This window comes from Panthera uncia (genome assembly GCF_023721935.1).
Source record: "Panthera uncia isolate 11264 chromosome C1 unlocalized genomic scaffold, Puncia_PCG_1.0 HiC_scaffold_3, whole genome shotgun sequence".
NCBI classification, from domain to species: domain Eukaryota; kingdom Metazoa; phylum Chordata; class Mammalia; order Carnivora; family Felidae; genus Panthera; species Panthera uncia.
In genome coordinates, this window is record NW_026057584.1 from 56,613,459 (window position 1) to 56,631,991 (window position 18,533).

At 39.8% G+C, this 18,533-nt stretch overlaps 1 long non-coding RNA gene across 1 annotated transcript; it reads right to left on the reverse strand.

Moving 5' to 3' along the window:
• Positions 1-2,386: 2,386 nt before the first annotated feature.
• LOC125911533 (uncharacterized) lies at positions 2,387-18,481 on the reverse strand. The gene is made up of 4 exons (XR_007454357.1): positions 18,376-18,481; positions 14,542-14,728; positions 7,724-7,841; positions 2,387-2,555 (listed from the first exon to the last, which is right to left on the reverse strand). It is a non-coding gene; the product is annotated as an uncharacterized LOC125911533 (long non-coding RNA).
• Positions 18,482-18,533: the final 52 nt, after the last annotated feature.

The window sequence follows — 18,533 nt, forward strand, 5'->3', positions numbered from 1 at the left end:
AAAATGGGTTAACATGAAAACAAATTAATGGCTTATTTATTGTTTCTTTTTAAAAATTTTTTTAGGGGTGCCTGGGTGGCTCAGTCGGTTAAGCGGCCGACTTCGGCTCAGGTCATGATCTCGCGGTCCGTGAGTTCGAGCCCCGCGTCGGGCCCTGTGCTGACAGCTCAGAGCCTGGAGCCTGTTTCAGATTCTGTGTCTCCCTCTCTCTGACCCTCCCCCGTTCATGCTCTGTCTCTCTCTGTCTCAAAAATAAATAAACGTTAACGTTTATTTATTTTTGAGACAGAGAGAGACAGAGTGCGAGCAGGGGAGGGGCAGAGAAAGAAAGGGAGACACAGAATCTGAAGCAGGTTCCAGGCTCTGAGCTGTCAGCACAAACCTCAACACAGGGCTCGAACTCACAAAATGTCAGATGTTGACTGGAGCTGAAGTCAGATGCTTAACTGACTGCATTACCCAGGCGCCCCTATTGTCTCTTTCAACCTTTCAAATTGAAAATGTTTAGATGGATTTTCCTTTGGGGCTATTACAGTGCTCTCATCAATGAAGTAATATAAAACTTTAGTGCATGAAAAGACAAGAACAAGATTGGTATCTCTATTTAATCTTATGTCATCTGTCTGAATTAGGAGTAAAAATGGTTATGTTATAGGTATATGCAACACTTTTTTCAAGATACATTAAATTGTAAGAGCAGCTTTTTTATATTACCTCTCTGTAATGTTTAGCCTTTTTTTAAGTTGTAAGGTTTGCAGCAATAAAAAACATTCTTTAAAAGACTTTAATGCACTCATTTTCCACACAACTATGTAATTACTGCACTTAAGATGATTCTCAATTGAACATTAACTACAAGTTCTTTTTTTTTCCTGTTAATTCTTTTTTCTTTTTATTGCTTTTTTAAAGTTTATTTTTTTAGTAATCTGTACACCCAACGTGGGGCTCAAACTCGTGACCCGGAAATCAAGAGTCCAATGCTCTTCCTTCCAGGTGCCCTTCCTGTTACTTCTTTTACAATATTCCAAGATTCAGCTTAGGCTTCAGTTAGCCAAAAACAATCTTATTTTTCAATATGGCCCCATTAATGTGAGCTCATTTTGTGTTCTTCCAATGGTTACTGATTTTTCAAACTACTGAAAAAGAAAAGGCGACTCTTACTTTGGTTACATGCAGTGCTATTCATGGGCACATGACCCGTGCAGGCACACAGATCCCAGGGTCAAAAGAGCCCCAGTCTTGGTTTAATGCTCTATCACTGTGTTGAAATTCATAATAATTAATCCTTGAACTTGGCTTACATAAGCAAAGTCCAAAGGGACAAAGAAGCAGGGCGTGAGCAGATAATGCAGAATGTGCACAATGTATGTGTATCTGATGTTTCTTGCCACCCCACTTTCATATAGCATTCCTGATGCTGCGTGAATACAGAACTCCAATGGATCCAGCATGGGACTCAAAGCAAGCACAAGGCAAGCATTTTATTGAAGCCGTTGGCTTCTGCAGAGTGTTAGGAGAATGTGCACGTATCAAGAAGTGAAAGAGGGGCACCTGGGTGGCTTAGTCGGTTAAGCGTCCGACTCGTGTTCAGGTCATGATCTCATGGTTCGTGGGTTTGAGCCCCGCATTGAGCTCTGTGCTGACAGCTCAGAGCCTGGAGCCTGCTTCAATTCTGTGTCTTGCTCTCTCTCTCTCTCTGTCCCTCCCCGGCTCACACTCTGTCTCTCTCTCTCAATAATAAATAAACATTGGAAAAAAAAGTGAAAGAAAAAAACAGGTGAGTCAGTTTTTTGCAACATATCCAGGGTGGTAGTAAGAACAAAAACATATACACATGCAGGTACAAGCTACAAAACACAAATTGTACAATTTTGGTTATCCTGCATACAAGTTAAATGTTCTCATATAATTTGGGGGCACTTGGGTGGCTCAGCCAGTTAAGCATCCGACTCTTGATTTCAGGTCAGGTCATGATCTCACGGTTCATGAGTTCGAGCCCCACTTTGGGCTCTGCCCTGACAGCACAGAGCATGCTTGGGATTCTCTCTCTCCCTCTCTCTCTCTCTGCCCCTCCCCCGCTCGTCTTTTCTCTCTCTCTCTCTCTCTCTCAAAATAAATAAATAAGAATTTAAAAATTGAAGAAAAAAAACAAATGTTCCCAAATAATTCAATAAATATATCTGAACAAATTTAAAACTGGAATTCCAAAATAGAAAGATGAATGGTAAAAAAAAAAAAAAAACAAAATAAAAACAGTAATTTAAAATGTTAAGTCTTCTTTACTCAGAGCAGCATGAAGTAAATAAAAGAACACCATGACAAGTCAACAGAGATACTGTGGGAGAAGGGGGAAAACTTTATATTTTAGTATCTTTAATGACACTTTTTCCCCTGACTTTTGAACAAGGGGTCCCCCATTTTCATTTAGCACCAGGGCTCACAAGTTCTGAAACCAGCCCTGGTTAAGGGTTCTCTGCCTGAAGGGGAATTCTCCTGCAGGAAGCATCTGTCTTCCATTCTGAAGTCATTAGTTCACTCTGGCAGCTCGGGTCTGGCTGGAGAAAGAACATCTTTATTTTGGCAAATGGGCGACACTCACAAACAAGTAGCAAAAGGAATAATCATGTGTCCTGAAATCTAGTATGGTAAAGTGCTTAGGCTCTTACGGATTAGGTTTGCTTTCCTTTGTTGCCATTTACAGCTGTGAATTTTTCACACCGAAGAGCAGTTGTCAAAATAAATGTTTTTCCTTCGCCACTTCCTTACAAATGCTCAAGACTTTCAGTGCCGTCTTGCTGTGAATTTTCTTTTCTCTTACAACTACTAGAAATGACCCAAGGCTAACCCAAAACTGTGTTGTTAATTTTTGTTACGTGCTTTTCTGTCGTTGTCTCTGATGAATCATCTTCAGAATATTTCAACAAATATTTATTAAGACCTAGCCTTGTGAGAGACACTGAGCTAGGCACTTGGGAGACCAAGTGAAATAGAAAAGGTCTCTGGCCTCAAGGGATTTAGATGGACGAACCCTCCAGAGGAAACAAGTAAGGCCAAAATGTGCTGGTGCGTGATCTGGTGGCTCATAGGGCAAGTCTTTTGTTTCCCACACAAACCAGTGAACTTTACCTCTGGTGGTACATAAATCACTCCCTCATGACAAGCTAAGCACATTAAGTTAACTTAGAGTACCACTGGATAAAAATATTAATATTGCCAGAAATGGCAAGAAGGGGTAAAATGAGCTCATTTGGGAGGGAAAATGCTCCTTTGAAAAAAGCTGCTATCCTTATGAGTTAAAGTTTCAGTGTCTCTGATTTGAAAATCGAAGCACAGAAATGCTGCTTTGGAGAATCTGACCTAAATGAAACTCACTAAGTCCCAAATCCGCGATTCAGAGTAACTCCACTGACAATGGTCAAAATCATTCCTCAAGTTGTGATAGGTGCTGTCACACTTCCAGAGTCCATTTATCCATAGGTCCCTGAGATCTTTTTTTTTTTTTTTTCAGCATTCACTCAGTCTTCTTCATTCTCAACACCTACAATGGGAATAATAACTGGTGATGTGCTTTTAATACCAGGCTCTTGAGAGTTGGCTTGTGGTTCTGTTACAGACATGTTCCTGAACATGATTTAACATATATTTAAAGTTAGTTATTTAATGCTAGAAGGCAGAAATTCTTTGGAACTTGTTTTCATGAAATTCTTGTGGATCTGTTTACTCCTAACAGTCCCCAGTTGCCTCATACTTGTCTATTCCCCAACATCTATTCTTTCCTTCTTTTTGGCAATACTATTCCTGATCTGTAGCTGAGCCCGTGGTCACCTGGCATAAAGACATTTCCCAGCTTCTTTAGCAACTAGTAATGGCCATATGATGAAATTTTATCTAATGTGATATAAACAAGAATATGTATATAGCATCCTTCTTTCTTGTTGGCTGGAATGCAAATGTGACAGCTAGGGGCTTAGCATCCACTTTGGACCAGGAGATAGAACGCTAAAGACAGACAGTAAAACGGAAAGACAGGAGGAACATATATGCCTGATGACTTCAGGAACTGCTTATTTCTAGACTTTCACATGAAGAGATAAAGCTGTAACTTGTTAAAGCCACTATTATTTTGGGTTTCTGTTACTTGCTGCTGGATCTAATCCTAACTGATACATTTTCGTAGAGATGTCTGTTTCATCTGTCTTAGATGAACTCAGTCTGAATATTTATACTTTTTTTTTCCTACCTTGAAAATTACTGCTCCTTCTGCTAAAGTTTCCTTAAGGAAAGTTATGCTCTTCACAGCTCCAGTTAATTCTAGCTTTAAAAAGGGTTTAAACAGCATAGCAGCTGCAGATATGAACGCAATGGCTACAAATACCAGTTATTGGCTTTCTGCCAATATGTATTCTAATTCTGCTAAAGAATTCCACCTATTTTATATTCTAATTCTGTCTAAAGCATTCAGCTCTAAGCCCACCTCTTGTCTGCTTTCTGATCCTATCCATCCCACCTGCTTCCACAATTTGACAGTTAGCAAAAAAAAAATTTTTTAAGGGGCACCTGGATGGGCTTAGTCCGTTAAGCATCTGACTCTTGATTTCAGCTCAGGTCATGATCTCACAGGTTTGTGGGATCGAGCCCCATGTCAGGCTCTGTGCTGACAGAGTAGAGCCTGCCTGGGATTCTCTCTCCCTCTCTCTCTGCCCCTCCCCTGCTGGCACTCACTTTCTCTCTCTGTCTCTCTCTCAAACTAAATAAACATTTTTAAAAAAATTTTTTTAAGAAACAGGGCATGTGGATTCCACCTCAAGCCTGGACCAAGTCTGATAGAAGCTTTCTAAGTGGAGGTCCGGAGAGTGTTTCCTGTGGCAGCCACTGAAGCTTTTGCTGGCATGGGAGAGTCACAAGATGCCACAGTTGTGAGCCGGAAGACAAGTGGTGTGCTTCCAACCCAAAGGACAAGGTGAGGACTAGATGGCTAATAAACTAGATGGACAAACGAGCTCTAGAGTCACTAGAGGAGAAAGTCTCAGCAGGATGGACAAGTACCCGACTGAGTCTGAAAGAGCAGTGTAAGATTTAGTCCTGAGGCAGAGTAAGCAGCAGGGGATCGCTTTACCTAATTCCCTGCAGACACAAGTGAGAGATGTTCCAATGGCCTTAAAATGAAAAATAGAGCCTAGGATCATAAGGAAATTACTACAAATATGAGCTGGACATGATGACAGGTTAAGGTGATAATCGTAAGGAAAAGTCCTAAGTGTGGTTAAGATGAACGAAAGTTAAGGTACATAAAGAGATAACTGCATAACAGTTAAAAATTTGAAGAAATCTATGAAGGTAATTATGATTCTGTAATTGGTTTAACTCTTTAATTTGACTTTTGGGGGGTCTAGATGGAAGGAGTGCTATTAATACCAAATGATAATCGCTAGTATAAGGGCTATTATCCATTTTAAGCTACTTAATTTCCTTTACAAGGAATCATGTCAAACATCATGCAAATCCTGATGCATTCAACAAATGAAATTTTAACTGAAAGTGAAAAAATACCAAGAAAGTTGGAAATTAAATTAATAATTGAAACAAGCCATTCCCAAACAATCTCAGAATATACTGGTTTGAAAAACTGGGCACGTTAATCCCTACAAAAAGCAAGAGTCAAATATATCAGCCAGTGGCAATAAATATCCAGGATTTAGCAAGAAAACTAAAGGAATCGATTATGACTGCACTCCACTGATTCAGGTAGGGTCTTTCCTTTCCTGTTCCCTTTAATGAAGTGATTTGCAGGGGTGCCTGGGTGACTCAGTTGGTTAAGTGTCTGACTTTGACTCAGGTCATGATCTCACAGCTTGTGGGCTTGAGCCCCACATCAGGTTCTGTGCTGACAGCCTGGAGGCTGCTTTGAATTCTGTGTCTCCCTCTGTCTCCGCCCCTCCCCCACTTGTGCTCTGTCTCTCAAAAATAAATAAATGTTTGGGGCGCCTGGGTGGCTCAGTCGGTTGAGCATCTGACTTTGGCTCAGGTCATGATCTCACGGTTCGTGAGTTCGAGCCCTGCGTCGGGCTCTGTGCTGACAGCTCAGAGCCTGGAGCCTGCTTCAGATTCTGTGTCTCCCTCTCTCTCTGCCCCTTCCCCACTCATGCTCTGTCTCTGTCTCTCAAAAATGAATAAACGTTAAAAAAAAAACAATTTAAAATAAAAAAAAAATAAATGTTAAAAACAAATTTTTTAAAAAATAATGAAGTGATTTGGAGAATGATCTCTTATCCCTGAGAGCTGTTCTTTCCTCTTTTTTGTTTTCTTTACTGGAAAATGGTTCTAAGCAGTGGTCCAGGGAGCCTCATCTGTGAGGGGTACAGCTATGCCTCCTAGAAGGACTAGGATGGGGGAACTAGCCCAATCTATTGGATCTGGAGCTCTCTAGGCCGATTTGACAGGTGTCCCAGAGTGTACAGAAAGAGTGAAACAAGCATCAGTTTCCGATCTGATTTCCTTCTTTGCCTCAAGGCCGTATCTGGTGCCTTTGACACCAAGGCAGGCAGAGTAAGAAACTCTGAACTATTAGCAGAAAATGTATAAAACAAAGTACCTACTGAATGCCAATGGATATAAAACAGTAGATATGAATTCTGCCTTTTACTTATGATAAAGTTGGTGAAACAAGAAACAACCAGGGGTCATTACCTTTTTGTGTGTATCTTCCACTAGATTTTAAGTTCCATGACTTATAGTAGAAACTATATTCATCATATTCACAGTTGCCCATTGATGCCCAGTCCCTGCCCACCCAATAAGTACTTGAATAAATGAATGAACATACACTATTGAAGCAACAACAAAAGGCAGCCTCTACATAATCATGTACCAAAGTGCAGGGTACATGAAGAATAAAGCAGTTAGAAAAGCAAAGGTAGTGGGCACCTGGGTGGCTCAGTCGGTTAAGCGTCCGACTTCAACTCAGGTCACATCTCGCGGTCCGTGAGTTCGAGCCCCGTGTCGGGCTCTGGGCTGATGGCTCAGAGCCAAGAGCCCGCTTCGGATTCTGTGTCTCCCTCTCTCTCTGCCCCCCCCCCCCCCGTTCATGCTCTGTCTCTCTCTGTCTCAAAAATAAACGTTAAAAAAAAAATTTAAGAAAAGCAAAGGTAGCTAAGTGGACAGTCAATGGGTTTGGAGGTTAAGGTTAGAGTTGAACCTTCTGACTATGTGCAGGATAAAAGATGCTCTCCCAGCTTGCCAGAGCCTGGCAGCTTTGGGACTCTGTCCTATCAAATGTATAAGGCATTCTCTTTTTTTTTTAAATTTTTTTTTAACGTTTATTTATTTTTGAGACAGAGAGCGAGCATGAACGGAGGAGGGTCAGAGAGAGGGAGACACAGAATCTGAAGCAGGCTCCAGGCTCTGAGCTATCAGCCCGACGCGGGGCTCGAACTCACGGACCGCGAGATCATGACCTGAGCCAAAGTCAGACGCTTAACCTACTGAGCCACCCAGGCGCCCCTGTATAAGGCATTCTCAAGAGAGGACATAAAACAGTGAGTATCACAACTTCAATATCAAAGGTGTCTGTCCCATATGGGACAATGGTAGTATCTTGGTAGAGGTTCCAAGAACAATCGCTTCTCTAAAGTCTAGAGACCTTCAAACAAATGACACTTAGTAATGAGACGTTCTTTGGTCACTAGACCTGGTGAAGAGACGACTGATGGAAAGATCATCTCACCTTTAACTGGTAGAGGAAGGATCCAGTTTTCTTGAGGATTCATAGATACTGAAATAACTCCATTCATAAGTCAATCCATAAGGCATAGTACTATAGTGCCCCAGGGGCTGTTACCACCCTGCAATAACAAGGGTATAGAGAAGTTACTGGAACCTGAAGGTTGTACACAGAGGGACGCCAGACAGGAGCGAGGACACAGCCAGCCTAATGAAACCCCTCAGGGAGGAAACCATAAATACTCTCTTCCCTCTAATCTCCTTTACCAATACCAACAGGAAGCCGAGGGGCAAGGGGAGCCCTTTGATGCAATCTCTACAGGTCAATTCAGATGCAGACAGCAAGAGGGAGGAGGCTAGGCATGGATCTCAGGGGGCTCCAGCACAGCTGTGCTTTATCCATTCTTCATAAGTCTGCGTCTGGGTAAAGACTCCTTCCTTACAAATAGAAAAAAAAAAAAAAAAAAAAAAACCCTCCTTCTAGAATTAGTTCTCAATCAGACTAATGCAGTGAACCACAAACAAATCAAATCATGGAATCAAAAGCCTAAATTACAATCCCAGTTCTGCCAATAATTGGCTGTGCGACACTGAGAAAGTAAATTTTCTGTATTTAGGCTTCCTAGTCAGTCCACTCTTCGCTGTCTCATGAAAGTATTTTGAGGATATTTGCAGCACTTGACTATATGTTGACCACAGTCATTTTCCTTAATAGCTCAATAACCAGGAGCTTCCCTGGTTCTTTCTACTCATTTCTTCAAAATCTCAGTCTCTCTCTCCATCATTGTTTTATATTCTTTCCCACTGCGTTTCATCTGATATTGAACCCTGCTTTGTGGTGATGTACTATGAATACTGTTGTGGTTTAATTCCATGTTTGGTGCATCTGTTGTTAAGCTCTGTAAAAAGCAGATCCTTCAAGTTTAAGGTGAACCCCACACCAATAGCATATTTTGCAATCCTGATACTATCGCAACTTGTTCAAAACACAAATACCGTTCACAGATACTGTTGAAAATCTCCATACAGAAGCAGTAAAATGCCAGAAGCCACATTATTCAAAGAACAACTGATTCTATAGGATTGTGAATATGGTGATAATAACGATGATGATGATGACGATAAATAATAGGAGTTTACCTTTACGTATGTTTACATATTATTAAAGAAATAACGGGTGTTTGGGGCGCCTGGGTGGCTCAGTCGGTTGGGCGGCCGACTTCGGCTCAGGTCATGATCTCCCGGTCCGTGAGTTCGAGCCCCGCGTCAGGCTCTGGGCTGATGGCTCGGAGCCTGGAGCCTGTTTCCGATTCTGTGTCTCCCTCTCTCTCTGCCCCTCCCCCGTTCATGCTCTGTCTCTCTCTGTCCCAAAAATAAATAAAAAACGTTGAAAAAAAAAATTAAAAAAAAAAAGAAATAACGGGTGTTTGTGTGTCAGGCACCATACTATCTATTTTGACATATAATTTCATACCAATTATCATTAGGTATTATTAGATGTCTTCATCACCCCCACTTTGTAGAAGAGGAATATGAGACTGAGAAAAATTAGATTACTTCCCAAAGGTTGTCAGGTATTACTCAGATTAAGGATTCAAATCCGGTTTGAATCTAACTCTACAGCCCATGTTCTTACATGCTACAATATAATTGAATTTCGAAAAGGGCACATAATTCAAACTCTCTGACCCAGTAATCCCACTTACAAGAATTTTTCCTACTCCAAAAGAAAGGCAATTCCGTTCTGGAAGTGGATAATGGTGACAGTTGCACATCAACTTAAATGTTCTTAATGCCACTAAATTGTACACTTAAAAATGAGCAAAATGGCAAATTTTATGTTAGGTATATTCTACCACAATAAAAAATATTTAAGAATTCAACAAGAAAAGGGGCACCTGGGTAGCTCAGTCAGTTAAGCATCCGACTTTGGTCATGATCTCAAGATTCATGGGTTCAAGCCCCGTGGTGGGCTCTGTGCCTGGAACCAGCTCAGAGCCTGGAACCTACTTCGAATTCTGTGTCTCCCTCTCTCTCTCTCTCTGCCCCTATCTCGCTCTCACTCTCTCTCTCTCTCTCTCTCTCAAAATAAATAAACATTTAAAAAAAAAGAATTCAACAAGAAAAAAAGAAGGCAATATTTCAAAATAAAAAAAGTGATTTTTGTAATATGGTGATTTAAATGCTTGTGTGACAAAATTAATTATAAATATACATTACCTATTTTGTTTTTATGTATAAAATTGTCTACTCAAGCTGGCTAAAAACTTTGAAACTGTGTTCTTACTGGGGAGGTAGAATTTTTCTTAGGTTTGATATTGCCATATATTTGGGCATGGCAATTTTCAACCAGAAATCAATAGCCATCTAAATTAATATTTAATGAACAGAAAAACAAAGACAGCTTTAGCATGAAATGACTCAGAAATTTTGCCATCCAGCAACCACTGAGGATTATCTGAGGAGTTACTATAGCAAATTGAAGAATGTACCAAGGAAGAGAAAGACATGGGAAAAATGAAAGTTAAGTTAGAGAGGGGGAAAAAAAAAAGAACCACATCCACAGAGATGATGGTTGTTACATTATTTTTAATTGCAAATTAAATAGGAAGTAATGGAAATGCCTAAAGAGAATGAGGAGGTTAACTAAATCATGCAAAATTTTATTCACATTATGCTCCCCAGCAATATAAATGTATGCAGACTGAAATAAAACAGGCAAAAATTAAGCCACAGTTGTGATTGAGTAGTAGAATTATGGACGACTTTCCACGCCTCCCTTTTCCAAACTTTCTGTAATGCCATTTCACTGTTGTAATAGTTATCTATTGTTATGACACAAATTATCCCAATAAGCATTGATTTTCCCAGTTTTTGTGAATCAGAAATCCAGGCACAGCTTTTCCAGATGCCTCAGTCTCAAGGATGACAGCTGGCTCAAGGCATGACCCAGAAAAGATCCCCTTCCAAGGGCACTCAAGTGGTTGTTGACAGGACTAGGTTCTTCTGAGGTTGTTGCATTGAGGGCCTGGGTTTCCATTCTCTGGCTCTTACCCAGGAGCCTACCTCAGTTCCTTGCCACGTGGCCTGTCCATAAAGCAGCTCAAAACATGGCGACTGATTTTCATCAGAGCAAATGCATGCAGGCAAGCGCGATGGAACCCAGAGCCTTTTTGTGGCCTCACCTCAGAACCAAAATTTCATTATCTTTGCCATATTCTGTCTGCTGGAAGCAAGTCATTAGGTCCAGCTCACACTCGAGAAATTGGAATCACTGGAGTCATCTTAAAGGCTGTCTACCACAATGGTCATTAAAATAAAAGACTCGTGAACTAGAGCTCTTCTTTTCTTTTTATCATCCAGCCCATGACCCATTACTTTCAGGGAACAGGATTCAGCAACGTCTTTTAGCACAAGAGCTTCTAGACACTGGAAATACCAGCAACCATGTCCTTCCCTAAGGCCTCTCGAAAGGAATGTTCCTCTGCCAATTCCGTGGTTTTAAGCCAGTGAAACCTGCATCCGCCTTCTGCCTCCAGAACTGCACGATGATAAATTTGGGTTGTTTTAAACCACTGGTTTGTGATAATTTGCTAAGGCAGTAATAGAAAACTAATACAAGCCACACGCCAAACAAATCACAGAAGTGTAGCTTATCCAGTCTCAGTTAGATTGAATGGTTATTTTACTAGAAGGGGTCGCACAGAAATATAAGGATTCTTTGGGGTCTGGCTTGTAGGAGTCCTGTGAAAGCAGTTTAAGCCTGCTATTGCAATCATTAGAAGTAGTCGCAGAAAGAGCAGTCTTAAATCTCTCATTGACTTCTCTCACTGAGTTGTGATAGTAACTTTCATCCACCACAGAAATTGATTTTAGTTAGTGAAGAAATTGGAAAATATACGCTTGTTTATTTCAACCAACATGAATGAATAAAAACATTTAGCTTCTACCGATACTCTGAGAATACAAAGCCTCTTCTCAACTTTAAGTGCAAGAATACAGTGACATTTTGGCAAAGGCAAAGAAGGAAGGAAGGAGGGAAGGAAGGAAGGAAGGAAGGAAGGAAGGAAGGAAGGGAGGGAGGAAGGGAAAATCCTTTCATTTCCATGTAAGTAAGAGGGGACTGGCTGAAAACTTGTCCTTCATGGGTTAAGTTAGATGGGACCCCATTAATCTATCTATTCTAGAAAGAAAAAGACAGCAAAGTCCATCCTCCAGGGATGGCAACACATGATTCCGAATAGTTTAGCCATTTTAAAGCTAAGGCTACAGTGTGGTGAATTGGTAAGTGCAAAGAGATGAGATGGACTTCTTCTTGAAAATTCCAGGGGATTTTTTTTTCCTTTGCTTTCCACTCCACTTCAAGAGTCTGTGGATGGAGACTGACAGATGAACGTGAAGGTTAAGAGGTAGATTTCCTTGATGATGCACTTGCCAAGCTTCCATTAACACTTCAGGGAATTGTGTATAACTATCAGTGGGAGTATATCTCCCTAATACTCTATTTTTAATTTTTTTTTCAATTAACAATTATGTTTAGTCAATCCCCAGCAGGATTTGTTGGTGAGATTGCCGGTTTCCTAATGCAAGTTTCTTTTCCGTTAGCCAAGCTAATGCTGATGACCTGTTTTCACTTGATGATGTACTGTTAGGTATATCCAGTGTCTACGTAAATGCCTTTGTGAATTAAATCTTGTCTGGGAAGATTTGCTCATTCAACCTAGGGATTAGAAATTATATTGACCCAAGAAGCAAGACTTGCTATATTTAGTCTGGGATCTGTGCCAAACATGCATAGCCAGACCGAGGGATTAGGGAGCCCTGACACCAGTTTTACTCCAGTGCCTTATAAAACATCAGGGTTAGTGATTATGCTACATCATTGGAAAGATACATTCCCAGGTTTCAAATTATTTTAAATTTTTTGTGTGGTGCCTCATTTTCAGATCAATAATATTCAGTGCATGAAGGGAAAGGAAAGGACTAGAAGGGGAAAGAAACAGCCTTTTTAGCAAGGACCAGCTGATATTTTTATTCCCATTCTGTGTGAGAAAACCAATCCACAGAGAGGCTAATTAAGTAAATTATGGAAAGGTACAATCAAGTTGGTAGCAGGATGAATATTCCAGCCCAGACCTATCTGACTCCAGATCCCATGCTCTTACCTTGTTACTATTCATTCCACCTTTGTGTGAGAGAAAAGGGGTGTGTATATTTCATTTCAGATAGAAAAGTAAGTGGGACCATTATAATAATGGAATGAGTTCAGAATCTCCCAAGAAAAGCTGAATAATAGCTTCTGACTCAAACTCCCCTTTTTCAGACAGTCATTTTCCTCCTCTTCTGCCTTTCCTTCCTAATAAAAGCACGAATGAAATTAAACATTAAAACTCCAGGAGGAAAAATATCTCCAGGAGGGCACAGATTGTCATTTATCTTTGTATTTCCAGTGCCTTATACTTACCTGGCCCAGATTAGGTGCTTGTCACTGGCTTGTCATGGGAAAAAGAAAATGAATTAATAAACCAATGAAGATTATTCTATTTATAAAGCTTATTGGAACTGCTGTTCCACTTTCAAATGTAGGAAAGTATTTTGTTATCATTTAAGCCAGCTGTTTCGATGATATTAAATATTCCAAATTTCTGAAGTGTGTTACTAAAGACTGATTCTGAACATGGAGCGATTTTTCTTCCTCACCATACACAGACACATATACACATATATATGTAGTGCTATATATTTTTTACTGTTTTATTTATTTTTTGGGGGGAGGGAAGGGGCAGAGAGAGAGGGGTGGACAGAGGATCCAAAGCCGGCTCTGTGCCGACAACAGCAAGCCTGATGTGGGGTCGAACTCACTGACCGCGAGATCATAACCTAAGTCAAAATTGGACACAACCGAATGAGCCACCCAGGCGCTGCTGTAGTGCTATATTTTTATTATGCTCCCCAAAACGATTTAAAACAGTATATTCAGAGGTATGAGCACTCTGAGCTCCAAGTAACATTCTCAGAAAGGGCCTTTTAAACTTTCATTAATTAAAAATAAGATCTCTAAAAATGAGAGCATTCATAGGTCTCTCTAAACTGTAGGTATCTCTTGGGAAGGACTTACAAATTGGCCAACTGCAATGTAAAATACTTTTGAAAATGTGGGTAGATGTGGAGGATATTGCCATTAACGGAAACTAAGCAAAAAGCGGTAGTTCATATTTAAAGTCTGGCTGTATTTGAAGCAGCTCCATGGACACAACCCCAGACAGCAGTTAAAACTTTCCAAAGTAATACGTAATGGTGCTCTGAGAATTCTTCTCAAGACGTACACCTAATGTTTCCCACATTAGACTTTTCTTTAGAAGCAAGCATGGAATCTTAAGTGTCTTCTAGCAAAAAACAAACACATTTTAGAATTTTCATGTGAAACATTCCACGAAATGCCTGGTTTCCAAGTGAAAAAAACCCTAAGGAATTATAATTAAATACAAGTTTTGCTTCAGTGAAAAGCCCATTTCTAGAGCATTAGTTCTATCAAAAGTGAGACATTTGCCAAGAAAGGCTTTAGTTCATAACCTTGAGAATAGAGATTTTTTTCTTCATTAATACCACCTTTGGAGGATGCATTGGTATAAAGAATATCAATACACACAGGTCATACATGAGGTGTGTTTGCATTGATTATACATTCTAACAGCCTAAAATCTAACTGAAGAAGAAGGTAATATAGGACCACAGAGATCTTTGCATGTTATAAAAATACATGGGGAGGTGTGTTGTAATGTGAATAAGACTAATTGATCATCTTATTGGGGAAACACTTACCTCAAGATGAAAAATGGCCACATTGTTGTCTGACATTTGGATTTTCGATGACCTGACCAGAAGAAACCTTAGTCAAACACTCCAGAGACATGAACAGTTCAAGAGAGCAGTTTCTTGCCAAAGGTCACTGATAGAATAATAGGGTTTTTTCTTCACCATCTGAAGAAAGGCTGATGCTGCTTATATCCTAGTGAAGGGGAAATAAAACGACGGCCAAAAGCCATGCTTTTATTAAAAATAATATCATTCATGTAACAATGAAATGACAGGATAAACTCTAAAATTTCTTCATAATAGAATCCCTAGACAGTATACTTAAGGTGTAAACTATACTCTGCTCATGTGATGTACATCAAAGTAAAGTATTTAATTCTTTTTGAGAAAATATAAGCTAAGAAAATACCAAGATGAATCACTAGTTAGCTACCTTGAAAATCATTCAAATGAATAGAATTCTGAAGATGAGAAGCCATACTGCTTCTAACCTTTCACATAAAAAGAGACTTTAGGCAGGCTTAAAAGTAAAAAAAGATAAAGAGAGGCTCCTGGGTGGCTCAGTCAGTTGAGCATCTGACTTTGGCTCAGGTCGTGATCTCGCTGTTCGTGAGCTCCAGCCCTGCGTCAGGCTGTCTGCACAGCCCTTTGGATGTCAGCACAGAGCCCTTTGGATCTTCTGTACCCTCTCTCTCTGCACCTCCCCCGCTCACACTCTCTCTCTCTTTCTCTCTCTTTCTCAAATAAATAAAAACATGAAAGAGAGAAAGCCCATTGGAGTTCTTTGTCCCTCTCTCTCTTTAATGTTTTTATCAATTTTTTATTTTTATTTATTTATTTATTTATTTATTTACTTCTCTATCACGCAGTTAAGGTGGTCAGATAGAAGGCTTGGTGGATGTTCTTAGTCACCTCATGCACCTTTGCTAATTTCAGCATTTCCTGTCTGCGAAAGCTGTTCACATGAAGAATTTTAATTTTTAAACCTGTTTGGGATTTCAGTTTTCAAGTCCCAGGGGAAAATAGATGGATCTCTGAAATTAACCTTTCCCAGGTGGCTACCAATTCCACGAATCTAGTAAAATTAGGTTTTTGCCAACATTATTTTTACAAGATTCTCTGCAGATTGACCTATTACTTGCAGTCAGAAATTGCCAAAATCTCATAGCTTCTTATGATCCATGAATGGGAGATGACTACAGGATCCTCTTCCACTCCAGAAACAGACCTGAGTCTGAATCTCTAGTCTATAGAAAGGTGGTAGCATCCTTTCTTCTATCTGATTTTGAGGGTGGATTGCATCCTAATCAAATCAAATCGTTCAAGTGCTTGCACAGTTTTATCATTGTCACCTCTGAATCATAAATGTTAAAGCTAAAAATGGTGAACCAGAGCTCCTGGAAGGACCCAGAAGGTCCACCAGCATGGTCTTTGTCATTAACTTCTGTGTTGTTTTGACTACTTCTTAGGAAGAAGTCCCAAACTCCTTCTCTCTTTCTCTTGTCCCCTACTTCTTAAAGTTTACAATAAGCACATTATTTAATAATCAAGTCTTCAATAACAGAAATTTTATTAGGAATGAAGAAGTGTTTACATTTGTTTCAGACTCCCATGCAGCAAAATCAGGTGGAAATCCAGAACCTTCCATTTCCTAGCTGTGTGATCCTCAGAAAATTATTTAACCTCTCCCAGCCTGTTTCATCCATCTGTAAAATAGACCCAACAATACCTCCCTCACGGTGTGTATTGTAAGGATTAAATGAAATATAAGAAAACTAGAATGTCATAGGTACATAAGAGATGTTAGATTCTTTTTAACAAAAATCCAAATTTATTTACATAGAAACTGGTAAATAGATGCGGTTTTTTATTGTGGTTTTTTTTTTCATATGTCAGTAATGTCTTTAGGGTTAATTTATCTCTTTTCACCATTTCATAATCAAACTTGTTTAAAATTTGCATATTAAGGGCTGATTTTAAGTGTTTATATACACACAATATTCTCTTGCTATTGTCCAGTTACCTTTATATTTTTTAAAATCTTATATAATTACATAGTATTTATAATATTCATTTTGTGTATTCCATAGAGTGATGTATGATAATTATTTATTTCTATCCCTGAACATATAATTTGTTTCCATTTCTTCAATAGTATCATCAATAGTGTCACAGGGGAGGAGGAACTTCGTTCACACAAGAGTGAACACTACTTTATTAGTGTTAATGTCTTAGGATACAGTTCTAGAAATGGTGTTACTAGATTAAAGAATATGAACACATTTTTGTGGTTTTGATTTGTTTTTGTTGATTTTTAAAAAAATATTTTTTTTTTACATTTATTTATTTTTGAGAGACAGAGACAGAGCATGAGTTGGGGGGTGGGGGGACAGAGAGAGAATGAGACACAGAATCCAAAGCAGGCTCCAGGCTCTGAACTGTCAGCCAGAGCCCGACGCGGGGCTCAAACCCACAAACCTTGAGATCATGACCCGAACCAAAGTCAGAGCTTAAACAACTGAGCCACCCAGGCACCCCCCCCTTTTTTTTTTTACATTTATTTATTTTTGAGAGACAGAGCACAAGTGGGGGAGGCGCAGAGAAAGGATAAGACACAGACTCTGAAGCATGTTTTTGTTGATTTTAAGTACAGAGAAGGAAGAAGCTACTGGGAGGCAGGATTATCAGAGGTCTGAATATGGAGATTTGAAAGGTGGGAAGAGAAATATTCCAGGAAGAAGAAAAAAAATAAGCAGAACAAGAGCTTAATATGAAAAAAAGGGGAAAAGACAGAAGGAAATTAACCTGATTGAAGTAGAAGGGTTTTTTTAGCGACGGTGGGAAATCAGGCCAGATGAATAGATTCCTATTAGAGGCGCCCTTGAGATAAAATAGTGTAAGCTTGCTGTCCATGTCTGGAGCCCAGGGCAGTGGCACAACTGAGAGAGGGATGGTTCATGAAGAATCACTGGACAGGATTGAGGCTGAACTGGACAGGAAGGACACCGGAGTTATGGAAAATATCTATAATCAGAACTTCCCATGTGATGTCAAAGGAGGGGGATGTGGAAAGTGAATCCAAATGCTTGAAGAGAAAAATGAATAAAGGAACTTAGAAAGACATTAGTGTAAGAGAATGAACAAAATTGGACTTCCCCAAAATTCTCACCTGAGTGACTGGAGATGAGGAGAAGGTGGTACCACTAAACTGACAGGACTTGAGTAACCAGGAAGGAGAACCAGTTTACTGGAGGGGGATATTGGGCGTGGGATATGATTTTGAGTTGATAGTAGGATATTCAGGGGGAAAGGCCTCCTATAGGTGGTTGGAAGCCCTTTTGTTCTTTAGAATTTTTGTGGTTGAAGTCGGATACATACAAAACAAGGAGTTCATATTACAATACAGAACATTTTACCAGAAGACCGAAAAGGGACTATGGAGCTTCTGAGATGGTCAGATTACCCATGGCCTTGGACCAAGGCAGCAGGCCATCTTGATATCTGCCTGCGGCCTCCCAGGACCATGATGTGAGTGTCAGAATTTTATCAGAAATCATGCCCCATTCTTTAGTTCCATGATCAACTATGTGGTAAAACACATTTGTGGTGAAACGTCAGAACAAAAAAGAATGAGATCTGGGATTATTTCATTTAAGGTACTGTAGGGCACAAAACGGGTAATGCCAGTACAGGCTCAACCCATTTTACTTGGGGGCCAATAACATATTGCTCATGAATTATTAATTTTTTCCTTCAGAAGACACCTGTGTGAGAAGACTCCTCTAAAATATATGGTAGACATACTAAACTCAGAAAATCTCTGAAGAACAGTATAAATACCTTTCAGGAAACTACATGATGTTGAAAATTTGGCAGGCCTCACACCTGCAAAATCTTACAGATGAGCTCCCATGTCCACACCAAACAGTCAGAATTCCAGGCTCATCTTTTAACTATAGAAAATTCCATAAGAAGAACCTAATAATCCCCCGGGTCAT